The sequence below is a fragment of the Sebastes umbrosus genome, chromosome 24 (assembly GCF_015220745.1).
Source record: "Sebastes umbrosus isolate fSebUmb1 chromosome 24, fSebUmb1.pri, whole genome shotgun sequence".
In the NCBI taxonomy this organism is placed as follows: domain Eukaryota; kingdom Metazoa; phylum Chordata; class Actinopteri; order Perciformes; family Sebastidae; genus Sebastes; species Sebastes umbrosus.
The window spans coordinates 4,330,420-4,351,464 of record NC_051292.1 but is presented as its reverse complement, the minus strand read 5'-3'; the positions used below and the strand labels follow the sequence as shown (position 1 = coordinate 4,351,464).

The following is a 21,045-nucleotide window of genomic DNA, read 5'->3' as shown; positions in this document are numbered from 1 at the left end:
TTAATTACACAAGATGGGCTTCTAATTAAAAGCAAATATGACAGATGACAACCTGTCTCACATAATCACATCTTCTTATTCTCATGTCCACAGATTCACATTTCATTTTATCACATTTTATTGTCAATAAATCATTTTCTTTGAGGTGTTTGTTGTGTTTTCTTTTATGTCAGACAGACAAAAAATGAATCTACCAGAAGAGAATATACTTTTAAAAGTTTCTGTGTTTAACATGTTTCATAAGAGAATTAAATTTGAAGCTGGTAAAATGTAAAATGTCCTCTATCGAGGCTCTATGTGTGAGTATGAGTATGTTTTGTGTTTGCTTTGGTGCCTGCTGTGGATCAAAGACGATGATTGGACCATGGATGATCACTGAACGGGTCTACTGGGCACAGGATGGTGGTGACTGAGTGGTGACATTTCTTATTGGAAAGTCAATCAAACGATCATAAAGAGTCACTAAATGACAACAAAGTGATGCAAAATGGTTATAATTGGAAGCAAAATGGCCATAAAGGGAAGCAAAATTACCACAAAGAGATGCAAGATGACTTCAAATAGATGTAAAATGGTCATAAAGCGAAGCAAAATGACACCAAAGAGACGTAAAACTACCACAAAGACATGCAAAATGGTCATAAAGCGAAGCAAAATGACACCAAAGAGACGTAAAACTACCACAAAGACACGCAAAATGGTCATAAAGGTAAGCAAAATTACCACAAGGAGATACAAAATGGTCATAAAGGGAAGAAAAATTACCACAAAGACACAAAACAACCACAAAGAGATTCAAAATGACTACAAAGAGATGCAAAATGGTCATATAGGGAAGCAAAAGGACAATAAAAAAGAAACAAAACTACCACAAAGAGACTCAAAACAACCACAGAGATGCAAAATTACCACAAGGAGATGCAAAATGGTCATAAAGGGAAGCAAAACTACCACAAAGAGACGCAAAACTACCACAAAGAGATGCAAAACTACCACAAAGAGATGCAAAACTACCACAAAGAGATGCATAATTACCACAAGGAGATGCAAAATGGTCATAAAGGGAAGCAAAACTACCACCAAGAGATGCATAATTACCACAAGGAGATGCAAAATGGTCATAAAGGGAAGCAAAACTACCACCAAGAGATGCATAATTACCACAAGGAGATGCAAAATGGTCATAAAGGGAAGCAAAACTACCACCAAGAGATGCATAATTACCACAAGGAGATGCAAAATAGTCATAATGGAAGCAAAATGACCACAAAGACATTCAAAACTATCATATTAAATATGTTTAATGCTTGTCTGTGATACTGTATGTTCACAGGTCCTACTGTATAGTGATGCTGTGATCAGAATCGTGTCCCAGCGTTGGACAGTAGGTGGCGGTATGACACTTCCTCCCATACAGTGAGCTGTTTAAAAATAGAGCCTCTGTAGCTGCCCAGTGAAGCTATTATGGAGGCTGGGTTTGGCAGGCAGGGTGCAGATTGGCAGGCAAATGATGTCAGTTGGACGTCCCATTATACGCCCTCTCCCTCCACATGCACACTCAGTGTTTCACCTTCTCCCGGGGAAAGACTGCTCTGTACGTGTGATGATGTGTGAGGAGGATGCTCAGTAAAAATCATCTTGGTTTTTTTACCCTGTCTGCGATTATGCAAATGAGCTCGCTCTGCAGCCTCCATAATTGATTCATTATGTAAAAATAAGCCACACAACCATAATGAACACACACAAACATAGACAATCGCTCATCTCCTGGAGACACACACACACACACACACACAGTGGGTTGTTACCATAGGAACATAGTGGAAGAGGTTGGCGAGCTGCAGGGCTGGGCGTTGTTAGGGGGAAGCTCTCGAACACAATGAAAACATCCAGGAGGACGGAGGAATTACATTACAGCACAAGAACCCTTCATCAAAGACGCACTGCCTCTTAACACCCAGACCTCTCTGCTGCCCCTTTCATAGCACGTCTCAGACAATTACCCCTCATTTAGGTGGGGGGTGGAGTCACGGGGGTGTAACGGAGAGGAGGTCAACAAGCAGAAAGGATGCATTTGTTTTGCTGAAACACTCCAGACACTGCTCCTCCATTTCCATCCTTTCTCCTCATTATGCGTAAAGTATAATTAGGTAATTGCATCTTTGAATATATTAAACTGACTTTCACGATGGAGGTCAGAAGCAGCAGCAGGCCAGAAGAGGAAGCCTGAGTTAATTTCTCAAGGATGCTTCCTGGGGGACGGAGCCCGCTGTGGATCAGAGCTGTGATTGGACCACGGGGTGGATTACTGAACGGGCCTACCGTGGATGTATTAAAAGGGCCTACGGGGCGCAGGATGGTGGTGACTGTGACTGTTCTCTAGTGGAAAGTCAATCAAACGACCACAAAGAGGCACAAAATGACTACAAAGAGATGCAAAATGGTTATAAAGGGAAGCGAAATGACCACCAAGACACAAAACTACCTCATAGGACACCAAAAAGGCACACAATGACCACAAAGAGACGCAAAATGATCATAAAGAGAAGAAAAACAACCACAAAGATGCATAATGATGACAAAGAGATGCAAAACAAGCGCAAAGAGAAGCAAAATGATCATAAAGGGAAGCAAAACGACCACAGACACATAACGATCACAAAGAGATGCAAAACAACCACAAAAAGGCTAAAACAACCATCAAGAGAAGCAAAACAACCACAAAAAGGCTAAAACAACCATCAAGAGAAGCAAAACAATCTCAAAGAGACGCAAAACAACCACAAAGGGAAACAAAACAACCTCAAAGAGATGCAAAACAACCACAAAGGGAAACAAAACAACCTCTAAAAGATGCAAAACAACCATCAAGAAAAGCAAAACAACCACAAAGAGACTCAAAACAACCACTAAGAGATGCAAAACGACCACAGAGAGACTCAAAATGACCACAAAGAGACTCAAAACGACCACAAAGAGACTCAAAATGACCATAAAGAAACTCAAAACGACCACAAAGAGACTCAAAACGACCACAAAGAGATGCAAAATGACCATAAAAAGATACAAAACAACCACAAAGAGATGCAAAATGACCACAAGGAGTCTCAAAACGACCTCAAAGAGATGCAAAATGGCCACAAGGAGAAGCAAAATGATTACAACGAGAGGCAAAAGGCCCATTAAGACACGCAAAATGATCACAACTACGGAGAACAAAGAGAAACACAACAATTATAAAACAATAGGAGGGCTGTATGTTGCCTATCACCACCAGACCACCTATTGTTTTATGTTTTATTTCTCAGTGTGTGGTCACGTTCAGGCAAACACACACACATCTTGGAGGTCAGAGGTCGTGTAGACAAGCAGCAGGCCTCTTCGTCATATTTCTACAGAGTGAGGAATGGAGCTGCTGGTGATGAATCATCCTCTCCAGGCGATGTGTGTGTGTGTGTGTGTGTGTGTGTGCCCGTCGCAGTCACAAATTGCGTCTTAATGATTCTCTTTACAGATCATCAACCTGCCCAGGAGGAGGGAATATGAATTGTACCCCCCCATCTCCATCTCCATCTCCATCTCCATCTCCATCCCATGCTGCTCTGCCTAAATGTCACACTGGTGTTAGGGAGCTGTGATGGACGGTAGGAGGCTCGTAGGAGAAATTGGGGGCAACAGAGCAAGAAAAGCTGCGGAAAAAAGGACGAATGGTGTTTAATTGGTCTCACAACATATGACCCGTAATGTAAACAGACCCAGTCCTCTTGAATTTAACAAACCTGACTCATGCGTGACTAATTATTAATGTGTAAATTGCACGTCCTCAGATTGGTATCACCCCGGTGATCCCATTTACTGAAGTGCTCTTTAAGCTCAGAGAGTTTCCCGCCTTTGCTGGTCAGCTGACCTTCCACCTCCCTGCACACCTGTCCCTCGTTTGTGTCCTCACACCTGCATCTAATTACCCCTAGGGGATGCCATAGTGGATCTGGTGTGGAGGGATCATTTCAGCATGTATCATGATGTTCTGTTGCTACTACGTGACTCTAGTTGAGGATGCACGGAAAATAAAAGACCCGCGTTGTAATGAAGTGGCGCCCCATCTGCACGACGCCCGTCCAGGAAGTGTGAGTACAATTATCAGTCTCTCCTCTCCGACCATTTCAAATAGCTCACAGTTAGCGGGGTGTGAAGAAGGAACGCGATTGCCTGTTAAACCTCGACACCGCAGGCCGCAACGCTCAACACACGGACGCCACATGTGGGCCCCCCTGAATTTACAGCTATCAGTGTGGAAACAGTGATTTCCTATGGATGCAAACAAAGATCCTCTGGGACTGAGTGTCTCACTCTAATTTATCTTTGCAAGCCAACCTCCGGGTCGGAAAAGTGCCTTTAACGTGCATTCTTTCTAATAGCCAGCAGGGGGCGACTCCTCTGGTTGAAAATATAGAAGTCTATGAGAAAATGAGCCTCTCTCTTGATTTATTACGTCAGTAAACATTGTAAACATGAGTTTATAGTCTCAATCGCTACACTGTAAAAAAAAAAGTGTAAAATAACGAAAATTTTCCGGCAGCAGGGGCGCAAGAAAATGTCTGTTAAAAAACAGAAAGATACTGTCCGTTAATTAACATAAATAAACTGTAAAAAAATAAAAATAAACAGTTATTATCTTTATATAATTAGCCTTTATTACTGTAATTTTACAAGAAATATTTTACTTTTAACATATTTTTATTGTTAAAATATAGTAATACACCGTAAATCTAACACCATTTACATATAAATCACAAATGAAACATGTAATTTTTACATTTTTTTTCTCTGTCATTTTGAAATACAGACAGAAAATGCAAAAGTTCTTGAAAAAAACTGTTAAAAAAATGGTTTTTTTTACAGTGTAGTTTCAAGTCTTCTTCAATACAGCATGATGTTCATTTAGTAAATTATGGTCCCATTTAGAGTCAAATAGACCATAAAGCAGGGGATGCTTTAGGGCGGGGCTACCTTGTGATTGACAGGTCGCCACCACGGCGTTGTCCGGTCTGGGAGTTGTCCGTGTTTTCGTCTTACAACTTTAACCCTTTCACAGTGTGTTTTCACTTCATGAAAGTTAACATTTTGGTCGCCAAAAAATGTTTTATTCAGCGTTTCGTTGTACTTAGCTCCACCCTCTGGTGTCACTTCTGGTTGCAGAAAAACCAAGATGGTGACGGCCAAAAACCAAGATGGCGACGGTCAAAAACCGAAATGACAACGGACAAAAAACAAGATGTTGACGTCCAAAAACCAAGATTGTGACAACCAAAATGCCGGACTTGAGGGTTACGTCAGGGTGAGTACGTCCACTTTTTATATACAGTCTATGTTTCAAGCCAACTTGGGCTCTAAATGTTGTACTTTTCCTGATGTCATGATGTAATAAAGAGACGATATCAGTGTTATATATGATATGATATGATAGAAATCACAGAGGAAAATGAAGCCTTTGTGGAGAGAGTGAGTAGATTTGGTAGATTTGGTCCCAGACACAGTCTTAATGGACGAACTGGTTCATTGTCTGCAGCTGGTCCCAAATATCATATGATTGGCCATGTGGCCTTGTGGGAGAGCTTCTCAATTTCATCCCTCATCTCTCGGCTCCATTAACTGACAAAAGACACCAGAAACCGGAGAGAGAGAGAGAGAGGCACATTTCTCAGGTGGCATCAGATGATTAGTGCGTCTCTAGATTATTCGAGGCACTCGGTCTTTATTTTAAACCGCGTGCAGGAAAAACACTCTCCAGAAATAGTTCTAATAATTGAGATTTGTGTGAAAGCACCTGTAGGATTTAATGGTCTGGACATTTTTCGAAAATTGAAGCCTCTGCGGAAATGGCATCGGTGGCACCATCTCATAATCTGTGTGCAATTCCACCTGCTGCGCTGACCAGGTTGATAATAAACTCGGTGACACTGCGAAAGCTCAGATGTAATCTTTGTGGTGTGTTCACTGCACAGAATTATACCCCAAAAAAAGTGTCATTTTCCTGTCTGTGACAGCCAAATCCAAGAAATCCCCCTCGACAAAAGAAAGATTTACATAATTACACTGGGAACAGATTACATAAAGAGAATCCCTGTATAATTCATAACCTGCTCCGTGCACACCAGTGTTCTCCGGTTTGTCTGGACTGAAATGGTAAAAGGAGAAGGGACAGATGGAGAAGGGGAGAGGCGGCGGCGTGTAAGAAAAGGTTGTGAATACATCAGTGGCCCACTGAGCCAACAGGATGTGCCAGCATGGGTGTGTTTGCACATGCAGGTGTGTGTGATGAGTGCATTTGTATGCTGTCGGCGGCTGAAACCGGTCGCGTGGTGAAGATGAATGGTGCTGGCTTTAAGTGAAACGTTAATGCTTAGACAAAGGACAAAGATATATATATCTGAAGGACAAGCAACATGCTGGTTGGTTGAGACAGTCCCAGTCAGTCCCAGTCAGTCCCAGTCAGTGGGTCACAGATAAACATACAACACAGTCTCACATGAAATAGTCACGAAATTGAATCTATTTGATTTGTCTACATTGATACGAATTTCCCCTTTTTTTCGTGACTTTCAGCAACGTATTTTTTGTGCATTGTACGTGACAATTTTCGCTCGAGTCTTTTCAAAATAAAATTACTTAGTTAGGTTTTGGAAAAGATCATGGTTTGAGTTTAAATAACACCGGAAGTGCCTTAACTTAAGTACTGAAATGACGTGACAAAAACTACCTCGATCGTGGTTTGGGTTAAAAAAAAAAAAAGATTGTGGTTACACCGCACCAAAAGTAACGTGACAAAAACTATAGTTAGGTTTAGGAAAAGATCGTGGTTTGGGTTAAAATAACACCAAAAGTCGCGTAACTTAAGTACGGAAGTTACGTGACAAATAAATTAACGCTGACTTCTGGTTTCACAGGGGACACGAACATCAGTCTCCTGGGCAAACGTCCGGTTCATATGATATCTTACATAAAATTATTCCTCATTTTTCGTGTTTTTGTCTACGAACGTAGCAATGTAGCGTCAATTTCCGCTCCAGTCTTTTCAAAATAAACTTTCGTCTTCATAGGAAATAACTTGGTTCGCTTTAGTCAACAAAACTACTTAGTTAGGTTTAGGAAAAGATGGTGGTTTGGGTTAGAATAACACTGGAAGTGGCGTAACTTAAGTACGGAAGTTACGTGACAAATAAATTAACGTTAACTTCTGGTTTCAGACGGGACACGAACACCAGTCTCCTGGGCGAACGTCCGTTATTTTTTGTCGAACCACTCCTACCTCCTCCCTACATGGTCGCTTTTTATACTTCCTTGTTCACAATTATGTGGATTGCATACAAATTGATTTCGTGGGATATATATGAATTACAGTGCATTACTTTTCCAAGGTATAGCTACTACCGGTGTATGAGGACAGCCTGCATGGCTGATGAGTCTGCAGAAGAACTTGTATCCGTACAGAAAGTGCAAACGTCTTTTCATTCATTCAGAAAGCACTTAGACACAAAGTCTCCTCATCTCGAAACCCCATAAAAAACCCAAACTCCTGAGAGGCTGGCCGCATACATGCTACCTAACCTCGAAGAGAGCGAGCGCACGCTGATTTGATTAGCCCGACTCGAGTCTTTACAGTCTCCTGGAAATGTCAGCAGAATCATGAAAGCGTCCGTCCCCTTCATAAAGCCTTGATCAAAGGCATTCTCGGCATACTGCGCCCTCTATACTGTTAGCTCACGGGTAAAACGTCTACATCTGCACAACATTATTGGTTTTATGGGAGTTTTATAAGTGGAGACAGACGAAATCGGGGCGAGACAAGTGACATTTCCCCCCTTTCAGCTGCACCCTCGGCCCACCAACTCTCTGGTGCATTTGCGAATGTGTCACATGTACTTATGTACTTGTTTTACAAGGATTTCCTCTTTGTTTGCCCAGGCTGCCTCCCCCATATATTACAATAATGTACTTTCTCTGTGCATTACCACCTCTGCAAGAGAAGTAGCTAGTAATCCTCATGTTTTGTTCTCATCCACCTGAAGGACGAACGGTGGGTTTTTGCCATCTGCAGCCAAAATGTTTAGTCAAAATAAGAGAAAAGTAAGTTCAGTAATTCTTTTAGAGGCCAGTAAATCATACTCGCTCTCATTCACAGCATCGTTATCTCACATAAACACCTCCCCCACGCGTATGAAATGGAAGAATTGGATGGTACGAAACTTAATGCCCCCCTGTAGAGGTTTCTTGTAAACAAACACAGCTTTGTTTGCATTCATTGTTTCTCACCAAAACTCATTGTGTGTCCTAAGAGTAACAAATGTGATTTTCCTTCCTCATCAACCCGATCTCACGGGAAGGCGTATAAATAGCACGACATTACTAGAGCTTTGTCTCAATTTGTATACTTCTGTTAAAGTACACTTCCATGTGGTACACTATATGTACTTACTTGCATAGTTTGTGAATTTCAACAGGGCGGACATCATGCCGTATTGGCAGTATTTCAATTGGGACGGATAAATTAACCCAATAATGGCTTCTATCCGACTACAGTATAGTGGTACTAAAAATACACGTATAACTTAAATTTGTATAGTCCAGTATTTGCCGTTTGAATCGCAACCGCTGCAGCTTCCTCACTCCCGCCATTTACACAAGTTTGAAATAGGTTGCAGGCCCCAGATGGCGACCGTTGAGGGTGAGAAGCGTCCAGCGTTCCACACTCAACGTTTTGACCATTTTGAGTTCAACATCTGGGTATTTACGTACAGTATAGTGCACTGCATTTTGCCATACTTCTCAGTGTGAACGCGCGTATGCACTCAAAATAGCAAGTGTAAGTACGTAAGTACGCAAATTGAGACACAGCAAAGGACATTCCGCGTGTCATGAGGATGCATTTTAGGCTTTTCACTTTTCATTTGCACACCACGCACCAAAACTACGGTAACGTCTGCAGTTATGTTTAGCCAACAAAACAACTTAGTTAGGTTTAGGAAAAACATCACGGTTTGGCTCAAAATAAGTACATAAACTAAGTAAAATATGTACGGAAACAATGTAACATAAGTATGGAAAACACGTCACAAATATCACAAAAAAAACGTGACAAACATCACTAACGTAACTAAAACACCGGTCTGGATCAAAGGTCTCCAGCGCCCAAAGTTGGGCTTGGCTCAACGTCGCGAAAAGCAGTCGTGGCGTGGTGCAACTCGTTGAAAATAACGTGTTTCAGAGCGTGGTGGTGCCGTTGTTGCGTTGTATTTGAAAGGACCTTCAGTGAGTGAGAGAAAGAGAGAGAAATGGAGAGAGATAAGAGAAAGAAATACTCAAGCAGGAGCAAATGAATAAATATTAGTTTATGCCAGAGAGGCGAATTATTCAGTTTTCTTTCCTGAGAATTAAAGGTATAATTAGAAAATTTGTTTTGAAATCCTCCCTGTTTTTAAGGTCTCAAGGTTGCCAAGTATACCAATAAAACACTCACATATATCATCATACTGTCTCACACACATATGCAGACCATTATTCTATTTCACACACACTGCTATCCTCTCTTATTCTTAATCTTACACATCGTTCTTTCATTATATCTGTCTCACATATAATGGTTTATGTGTGCAAGTATGATTTATGAACTAAACAGCCTCTTGTATTAATCTCACCCGACGCACAATAAAACAATTACCTTGCAATACAAGGCGATTCACTGCAGTGTTTTCATGCGTATCCTCGGTTTTATGTGTTGGATTACACACACACCTCTACCCCTCCTACCTGCACCTATACCCGCCCCCACTCAGCAGGCTGCTCAGACCTCAGGCCACTTCAGTAGATGAAAGAAACCTCTAAATCCCAGCACCACAGTGGGTCAAAGGAGCCCCACAAGTACCTTTTCCCTTTCAGGAAACTCTAAAAAACCCAGCTGTAAGAGGGTTATTTTTATTCCCATCCTTGTCTGGGATATCCCAACCATTTTTGCTGGTTATGTGCACGTACAGACATCAAATCCTCATATGCAGGATATTCCTGCACATAAATGCGCCCTCACAGATGCTGACACAATCACACCTCCAGCATCCACACCCATCCCCATCCCCCTCCTCCCAAAGCTCCCTTCCAGCATCACTTTGGGCAGCGTTACGGTTTGGCGTAGCATCCATCGTCACGTCTGGTGCTGATTTCCAGGCGACAGTGCCAAGGCGTGCCAGTAGGCGGATTGGGCTGAGCCGTGGAAGAGCTCCAGAGATCGCATGAGCATCACCACAGTGCTGACAAAGAGACGAGGAGCTATTAGGAGGCTCTGTGATGCTCTCATGTGGTCCACCGCAGTGAGGAATCCACACGACAGTGATGCTCCACTTTCTGCCTCCTCACGTACTCTAATTAGACCGTTTATTTCATCACGACATGCATTCGAATTACTCGGCGTCACGCTGCTCATCTGTCTGTAAAAAAAACCAGCTGATCAATGGATAATTAATTTTCAACTATTTAGGTAAACAAGTGATTATTTGACTTGTTTACCAAGTAAAAAGGCCAAATATTTGCTGATTTTAGCTTCTCAAATGTGAAGAAATGTGTAAAATAATCTATCGATAATGACAATAATACTCAGCCGTCATTCGTTTTATTAGTTCCACCTGTGTTATATATATAATTAACCATTTACTCATTTAAAGTCTGACTACAGAAGTGGCTTGTTGGACAGTTAACAGTTAACAAGGCACAGTGTACTTTAGCACATCGTTGCCCCTATAGAGGCTCTCGCATCTCCCAGCAGCCGTCTGGCACTTTCATATAGGTCTGATGGAGAGTTAACACGTATATGGGCCAGAGAGATGGCCTGGTTGTTAGCTATATTTAGCCTGAACATGAAGTATCTGAGAAGGTGATTTTAGTGTGGATGTAGAGGCTTCTTTTAGAGAGTTAGCCGGATGAACTTCTGTTAACACCTCAAATCAAATGTGTCAAAAAAACAAGGCCATTTGTTAGCAAAGTAAAAGTTACAGTCGAAAAATGGCATCAAAATGTCCATGTTGTATTGCTCTTGAAATTAGATACATTTTATTTTTGCATTATGTTTTGCAGTGATTAGGCCTTTACGGACTGGGGGCATGACTAATTGACGGTGCGAAAATGCGAAGTGCTCGCCTTACGAATATTATATGTCTCGGGCTTTTATTGTGAAAGGTAAGAACGGAAGGAGTGGATATGGTATGCGCTACCTGGAGTAATAGAGTTTGCCGTCCTGGTTCGGACTACGGTTGTTGTTTCATAAATAAAGGCGCAACTCAATCTGTTACGCTCAATGTGATTGGTTGATGGCTTTACTCGTGGCGCAGAAGCTCCGAAAATTGACCTTGTTCCGAAAATGGCAACGGCCAAAAAACAAGTCTAGTCTCCTAGCCTACTCTAGCTTCGTATTTACCGTATGAGAGTTGTATCAATCCTCTCCTATAACACTCGGCAAAAAGGCTAATAATACATATTTTTAGGACGCTAACACTAAGCATACACTGTTTTAAGTAAGGTAGCAAGTTATGCAAAGTCGCCAGCGACACATGGTTGATGCCATGTTTTAATATAAGCGTCCAGGTAGCAGAACAGAGACAGGTGGAGCCACAAGCATCCACATTAAAATTAGATGTTTTATAATAAAGTAATTGACTGTGAGAATTAGATGCATAATTCTGATCATGCATTTAAATTAGAAATGCAATCATCTACTGTCTGACATTAACAGCTGAGGACCTCCAATGTAGCAGCCTGGAGGCACATTGTGTCACCTGAAAGAACTCATCCAAACCCTACTATCATGTCAACATTAACATCAGTCAATGGTAATTACAATCTCAAAGCTTTTTATCAGACCGATAGGCGACAGCAGCGGTTGCATCTTTCTTTTGCTCTTTTGTGTATTTGATATCTGAGGGGCCAATTTCAGACCCGACATTGAAATCATCCCAACACATATGGAGCGTCTCGTTTATCATTCCTGTGATAAAGAGCTGGAAGACACCGGAGGCTGTTTCTCTGGCTGTCACCCTCATCTCCACCTCACACATCACACACACACACACACACACGCCGCTTCAGATCTGGATGGCCGTGTGATGTGATTTGACTCATCGTGGGGTGACTGCGGTGGGTCTGCGCACGGTTGTTAAATAAAAAAAACCCACATCCCAGCACAGCAGCCGCACATTTCCGAGGATCATGAGGATTTACAGCAGGCGCTGGTTTGGAAACCAGACTACGTGACTGCAAGATAGAGTTGGGGTGAACTGGTGAGCTTTTTTTTGCAAGCCAAACCAGAGCAAAAATAAAGAACCTGTGATTACAAAAACTACAATTACAAGTTTCAACAATATTAAAGGTGCAGTGTGTAGGATTTGGCGGCTTAACGGTGAGGTTGCAGATTGCAACCAACTGAATGGTGGTTGCTAACAAGTGGCTAAATGAGTCTACAAAACGTCATCACACCAACTCATCCGCCTTTACAGCCACGTTGTGTATTCTCACGCTCATGCAACCGTGGTGTGGTTTGTTTATAGCCTAACGTTAGCTTTTTACTTCTGGTGATTGCATTCATACTTCAAAAATCATTAAAGTGGTGTTCATTAGTGGAGATTATCTTTCTGAATAAATCGTGTAAGTATCATAAACGTTTGTTTGCCACAGAGCTTATTTTTCTGCAATAATCCAAAACCCAATGGAACAATCCCATTGGCTTTTAGACGAGGGAACCAGGGCAATGCTAACTTCCTGGTTCCCTACGGATGACGCCTGTAATTGACGTTGAAAAGACGTCTGAAATGACGTAAAAACTTTGATTTTGTGTATTGCGACACCCTTAATTACATAAAAGAGCCACAGAATATAACGTTAGCGTACTTTCAGGCAGTTTTTCGTGTTATCCGAACAAATCGAAACCGGTATAATGAAAGGTTTAATCCTTCTTTCCGCTGTTGTCATTTAATGATTGGACTCACAAATATCCTTTGTTGCTGTCATGTAACTGACAGATATGATTATTGTCCCATCATGTGGTTTATCTTGAGGAGATGCTAATGAAGACATCATTTCATGCACCATTAACGCCCCCATACACGCACACACACGCACACACACGTACTGTACAAACTTCCCTGAAGAATCAGGTCATCCCGGGAATGATTCATCCTTCAATCTGCTAAACACACACACAGACTCGAACACATTGCCCGTGCCTCATTACATCAGTGTATCCATGCCTGAACAGACCTAATGACTGACGGGAGACACTCCACGGACTGTACTGTACGTCTGTGTGTTCCCGTCACAGTGTGTGAGCCATGCCCTCGCTGCCCTAAAGTACATTCAGCGGAGGATATTAAGCTAATGGTTTATTAAAACAAAATGTCATGTGTTAGTAAGCCAAAGGGGGGGAGGAAAAGAGACGAAGCTTATTAGGATTCATTAGGGGGTTCCAGTCGGTTACCATCGCTACATGCACTAGAAAACCCCAGATTCTTACCTGTTAAATGATGAAACATTCATTTATCTGATGTAATGTTGAGGGATAACAGGTGACTCATACTGTATTTGGTAAAACTGTGTACTCCCGTGAAGGGTTTAAACAGACTGACCCTGGAGACTGGACCCCTAAATATTACTCATAAGTACTGGCAATGAAGATTAAAGGACCAGCTGCCACAGTTTACATTACAAAAATTAACAAATTATTAATATGTAAAACCAGTTTTTAATGTTAATTTCATTTCTTGCATGCCTCTCTTTTACTCCGCAAAAGCTTGAGCCAAAAAGAAAATGAAAGAACAGGATGAACTAAGAGGGTTTCTGGAAACAGGAAGAGACATTTCTCAAGATATTTTTCATGCTAAAAGGAATTTTGGAAATCTTCCCAGTTGTGTTCATGATGTTCCAATCCACAATTCATAAGATACCAGATCCAAAAAAACTAAATACATCACAACGGACAAAGTGATGTCAGTACAGTGATTTCTCAATACGTCGTCACTATGGTTCTAAATATAGAAATAGATCCACTATGATTTGTTTTATAGTGAAACTTTGGAAAGTTCAGTGATGTTATTTAAAAAGAATCCCTAAGGGGAAGTTATAGTAGCTGCAACTGATTGTTTGTTAATACCCCACCACCACAGAACAGTGTAGTCATAGTTTAGCAACCAGTAGTAGCACAGCAGACCAGTCCAGCTTTGGATTTCTTCACATGTCGAAGTGTGCACTCTTATCTTAACCTTCCCAAAACCAAAAACAGTAGTTAACATATCTGTTCAAAATGAACCTTAAAGGGAGATTTGTCAAGTATTTAATACTCTTATCAACATGGGAGTGGGTAAATATGTTGTTTTATGCAAATATGTGTATATTTTTATTATTAGAAATCAATTAACAACACAAAACAATGACAGATATTGTCCAGAAACCCTCACAGGTACTGCATTTAACATAAAACATATGTTCAAATCATAACAAACTGCAGCCCAACAGGCAACAACAGCTGTCAGTGTGTCAGTGTGCTGACTTGACTATGACTTGCCCCAAACTGCATGTGATTATCATAAAGTGGGCATGTCTGTAAAGGGGAGACTCGTGGGAACTCAAAGAACCCATTTACATTCACATATCTGAAGGTCAGAGGTCAAGGGACCACTTTGAAAATGACCATGTCAGTTTTTCCTTGCTCAAATTTAGCGCAAATGTGGAGCGTTATTTAGCCTCCTTTCCGATAAGTTAGTATGTGATAGTTGGAACCGATGGACTCATTAGGTTTTTTTAGTGTCATATGATACCAGTATCTTCACTCTAGCTTTAAAACTGAGCGTGCTACAACCTCTGAAAGATCGATTGCATCAATGTGTTGAAGAAATTTGTGCCGTTAAAACGTTAAAAATATTATCATTTTAAAAATGTTGGCGGGTCCAAAATGAATGTTTTGTTTATCTCTGTGAAAGATATCTAACTTCTAACAAGGCTTGTGAGACAATGGTAGAACGACGTTAGTATCAAGTGGTATCTCTGTGTTGCCAGTTAGTGTGAAAAAGACAGATTGACGCTAAGTGCCTGGCAATGACTTGTGGTGAAGTAAATGGAACGCTGGAGGGAGAATGCGACATCTAGTTGCTGAATGTTATCAATAGCACCTTTAACGATGTCACCATGGTGAAATTGCAGTGATGTCATTGCTTTGAGCATTTTATTCTCCATGCAAATTGCAGGAACACACTCACACACATCCAGTATGATATAAAGACATTAAGGGTCAGTCACTGGCTCAGCTGGTGTGAAATAACATCTCCTCTTGTTCTGAAACCAGAGTACTTTAAAGAGACGGCGGCCCCCTGCTGCTGTCAGACGAACATCAAGGCTGAGAGCTGAGAGCAGTTAACCTGAATACTGAGAGGTCAAACTACTCTCTGACATTTAACCAAATGTAATTTATTTTACAGAGGAGATGATATTCAAGCCTTTAACACAAAAGCCGTAGCGACTACAATTCATCCCTGCACTTGTTATTGAGTAAAGAACAAAGGAGTCACTATTTCTCCCTGAACTATCTTGAATCTGCCCTTAATTTCCCAGCCGCGGTGACTAACCGTCGAGGAAATCCCTCTGAATGTGTGCTGCGTTTGCCCCGGCAGTAAATGTCAGCGCTCCGCTGATTGAATGCGCGTGGACAGAGATAACTGTGGGGCAGCATGCTGTCAGGGGCCGAGGCAGAGCGGCCCAGTGACCTAGACTCCTCGCACACCTCCAGCGCTGCCGGCCCGCTGGCTAAAAAACACTTCACATCCACTTTATTATTTGTTACTCATTCTTAATCATCTTGTGACCTGTTTGGAGAAACTGATTGTTTTTTTTTATTTCAAATGGTTACCGTAACTGTGATTGCTTCACATTTCTGGAAATCATTGCAACAACAAGACAAATCATTCGGTTCTCCAAGAAGCGTTTACACACGGGAAGAATTATGTGCACCAGTATGGAGGACAAAACCTGCCAAAACCAAAAATAAATAAATAATGTAGCAAAAAGAATATTAAAAATAATTGTAGCCATTAATTAACTGATAAAATGTGAAATTCTGTTTTAATTAGCTTTTTTATTTATTTATCTTTGTATTACTTCCTTTATTTATTTACTCTGCTGTTTAACTTTCCCTTTTATTTATTTATTTATTTATGTATTTATTTTTATTGACATAACATTTTATCAATTAAATAATGGCTACTATTATTTTTAATATAATAACGTGTTAACGCTAATTTGTTTTAACGCCACTAATTTCTTTAACGCATTAATGCAATCGATTTTTCAGAGGTTGTAGCGGGCTCAGTTTTAAATCGGGAGTGAAGATATTGGTATCATATGAAACTAGAAAACCTAAGGAATTGGTACCAACCATGTTGCTAAATGCAGTACCTGTGAGGGTTTCTGGACAATATTTGTAATTGTTTTGTGTTGTTAATTGATTTCCAATAATAAATATATACATACATTTGCATAAAGCAGCATATTTGTCCACTCCCATGTTGATAAGAGTATTAAATACTTGACAAATCTCCCTTTAAGGTACATTTTGAACAGATAAAAACTATGATTAATCATGATTAAATGGTTTAATCGATTGAAATATTATATTTGCTTCATTTAATGACATATTTATTCATTTATTTTTTATTTTGGCAGGTTCCGTCTTCCATACACCGGTGCGTGACCCAGACCTGACCTGTGCTGATGTCAATGGATGCTCGCCATAGAAAACACACACAGACGTGAGTTCATCATTGGAAACTCCAGCGTTGCTGCTTCGAGGTACGCTCAGTATGAATGATTCAAATTATTTATAGCTTTAAAAATATCTGTAGCAGACTTTTTTCCAACATTTAACCTGCCAACACATGGGATCGCTTTAAAAAAAATACTGCAAGGTAAATGAATGCTGACCTAGTTGTGCAATAAAGCGTTACGGGAATACACACCAAGGTCATCCAGTATTCATCTCATCCAGTTTGTACGCTTTGAATTTGATTAATTATAGTGGATTCATTAAAATGCACAGTATACCATTATTTTGTTATTATAAATTAGCGTCTGAACATCCAAAATCATCCAGTCAAGGACTCATTCTATTTGTCTGCATCACATTTATACAGTTACATCCACAGAGCTACTGAATCCCTCACTTTCCAAGGGCATCTCTGCATTATTCTATTGTGACGGGCAGTGAGCTCCCAAAGGAGAGGTGCGGTATTTGAGCTTATTGACGTCTCAGTCAAGGATACCTCAAGATCATCTCTGAAAACCCCAGCTGGTGCTAACCTGCACGTCCTGTTAACTCCCATTATCTCCACAACAAGACTGTTGTGGTGCTTACAAATATCCACTAGTTGGTGTTTGCATACCTCATGGAAATTTACAGGATGTACAAGATGTTGACAGCACCACGTGACCATGAAACAGGTGGTACCCTCGTTTCTATTCTGGGAACCATGTACGGTATTTGGGAAACAGCACTTGTCTGCCAGTTCCATTAACATAAAGATCCACTTTAATGTTGACCACAGTGTTTCTTCATCTGGGTCAATTTTGTCATCTATTTCAGCATCAGACATGCTGTAGTTGCAGAGGGAAGGGAATTTCTATATTCACATAAGACTCAATAGACCAGAATGCAATACAAGACATTTCTTTACCAGACTCTTTCCTCTAATCTGAAATACTCAGGCAAGTTTATGTCATAGACTGTATATAAAAAGTGGACGTAGTCACTGTGACGTCACCCATTGGTTTGTGGACTGCTGTTTTGAAGCAACGAGTTCGGCATTTTGGCCGTCACCATCTTGGTTTTTAACTGTTGCCATCTTGGTTTTTGGTCGCCGCCATCTCGGTTTTTGGCCGTTGACATCTTGGTTGTTTGCAACCATAAATGACATGAGAGGGTGGAGCTAAGTACAACCGAACGCTTTAGGCAACCAACATGTTACAGTTAACTTTCATGAGGTGAAAACACACTATGAAAGAGTTCAAGTTGTAGTACGAAAACACGGAGAACTCCCAGACCGGAAATCGCCTTGGTAGTAACCTGTCAATCACAAGATAGCCACGCCCTAAAGCATCCCCTGCTTTATGGTCTATTTGACTCTAAATGGGAACATAGTTTACTTAATGAACATCATGATGTATTGAAGAAGACTAGCCATTGAGACCATCAACTCATGTTTACAATGTTTACTGAGGTAATAAATCAAGTGAGAAGTAGGCTCATTTTCTCATAGACTTCTATGCAACCAGACTTCTTTTATGCAACCAGAGGAGTCGCCCCCTGCTGGCTGTTAGAAAGAATGCAAGTTTAAGGCACTTAAGCATTGGCTTCACTTTTTAGACCCGGAGGTTGGCTTCTGGTTTATACCCCTCCTCTGTGGTTTGCTGCAAGGCATATTGGGATTGGTAGGAAGTCAGAGATGTACACTTAGACATGGCAGATTAAGGGAACACATAAAATAACTCCTAAATGCGTTACACATTGATGATATCTTACATATAAACGGGAGACATTTTCCTTGATGATGTTTCTGCACAGTCTCACTTTGGCCCAAATGTGTGGCTGCACCCAAGTGAGATTGGCAACGCTGCAGGCTATAGCAGAATGCAGCACACATACACACACACACACACACACACACACCGGCAGTCGGCCTGGAAAAAAAAAATGAGAAGGGCACAGGGGCACAGTGTGTAAACACCTCAGCTAATGTGGTTTTGCTCACTGTCTCCTCTGCTATGGCCCCTTTCAATCTCAGCAAGCTGCATTTATGTTGACATAAAGAAATGATAAAGATCAGAGGAAGGATTAGCTAGGGAGCATGTATTTCCTTTTAGACTGTTTTGCAACCCTTGCAGGTAAAAATCTCTTCTGATCCAGCCAGAATATGAATGAGGTCAAATGCATATGGTACGGAGACGGCAGCCAAACACGCAGAGCTATAGTGTGTAAAATCCCTGGCAGCGTTGCGTCCTGGAGGCAGCGCTCCCACACAACAGACGGGACTCCCACCACACAGCCTGCAGGGTGGAGCTGTCTCACTGAAACAAAAAAAAAACACTGCCAGCAACACGCAGAGAGTCCAATCACTCTGTCACAGAGGGGCGAGATGATGCACAACGCTGCTGTTTTCCCATTATTTGTAAAAAAAAAAATTAACGGCGGAAGTAGCCTGAAGGCTGAGGGATGAGGCCTCGCTTCCAGAAGGGTGTCTGCTCACACTCGGAAAAAGATAGAAAATGTGGTGCATTATCAAGCCTGTAGGGAAATCTACTTTACCCCTCTTCCTTCTCATAAGGTTCTGGATGAATGCCTCAATAAGTATACGTGCATTATTCACAGATAATGAGGGGAAAGCCGCTCACTAGAAATAAGCAGCACTGGGGTTCACTGGGTTTATTGGTTTCCCAAATTTGATTGCTCCTAAACAGAAACCTCTATATGTGTGTAACTCGATCACTACCTGCTCGTAATGTTCAGCTAATACGGAGCCTGAGGGCTCATTCTCTGTAGGAATTGAGTGATTTAAGGAAAGGTGATAAGAAGTAGTGTTGCTGCATCACCTTGGGATAAAATTGGAGATACAGGAGCCTTGACGGGTCCTTTATTGTGCTCTGACCCAGCAGAAACATTTTTTATTAAAACTGCCACTTCCAGCATATTGTTTAAAGTGTGTGGTGTAGGGAATATATTAAAGAGTAAATTATTCCTCTTTGTTGTAAGTAGTGCAACACGAGTGCTTCAAATTTATCAGTAGCATTACAGGTGATTTTAAAGGAAAGCAAGTCTTATTTATGTTTTATTTATGTAATAATTATTTTCCTGAAGGCTACTTTATACTCTTTGTTTACTCTTATTCTTATTTTGTGCTATGCGTATGTACGTAAGATGGGGTAAGATGCCTCATTTAAAAACAATGTGTATTAAAGGTGCAGTGTGTAGGATTTGGCGACATATATAGCGGTGAGGTTGCAGATTGCAACCAACTGAAACTTCTCCCGTGTGCCAAGCGTAAATAAAGCGTAATAAATACAAAGAAATTAGGCTTTTTTTGGGTAAATTTACACTTGTAAATGTGGAACTTCGCGAGAATTAAAATTAAATTAATAAGAAAACATTCATTACTGTCTTTGTCACTGTAATCATAGCAACCAAATATAATATTTCTATAGTACAGCGCAAAATCTGAGAAAATGTTTACAAGTATAAAATTATTGACATCTTTCCACAACTCACATGTAAATGTACAGGACCAGAATAAATGAGAACAAGTTTCATGATGTGTTCCTAATATAATAATATTAATATATATTTATATATTTCATGTAAGAGTCAGTGTAGTCTTAATCTCTTCCTAATATAATAATATTAATATATTCTTATGTATATATATATAATATATAATAATGTTAATATATTTGTATGTATATATATATATACATATATATATATAATATATGATAAAGTTAATATATTCTTGTATATATATATATAATATATAATAATGTTAATATATTCTTATGTATATATATATATAATATATATATATATAATATATGATAATGTTAATATATTATGTATATATATATATTATATAATAATGTTAATATATTCTTATGTATATATATATAATATATAATAATGTTAATATATTTTTATGTATATATATATATATAATATATGATAAAGTTAATATATTCTTGTATATATATATATATAATATATAATAATGTTAATATATTCTTATGTATGTATATATATAATATATGATAATGTTAATATATTCTTATGTATGTATATATATAATATATTATAAAGTTAATATATTCTTGTATATATATATATATAATATATTATAATGTTAATATATTCTTATGTATATATATATAATATATAATAATGTTAATATATTCTTATGTATGTATATATATAATATATTATAA

At 39.9% G+C, this 21,045-nt stretch overlaps 1 long non-coding RNA gene across 2 annotated transcripts in view; it reads left to right on the top strand.

Annotated features, from left to right (window-relative positions):
• The first annotated feature begins 5,286 nt into the window (after positions 1-5,286).
• Positions 5,287-21,045, top strand: part of LOC119483589 — a 54,101-nt gene continuing 38,342 nt past the window's right edge. The window contains exons 1-3 of one of the 2 annotated variants that reach the window (XR_005205744.1): positions 5,287-5,338; positions 16,747-16,872; positions 18,961-19,888. This is a non-coding gene — a long non-coding RNA (uncharacterized LOC119483589). Of the gene's footprint in view, positions 5,339-16,746; positions 16,873-18,960; positions 19,889-21,045 lie in introns of those variants that run through there. The other variant, XR_005205745.1, reaches the window with a different exon arrangement.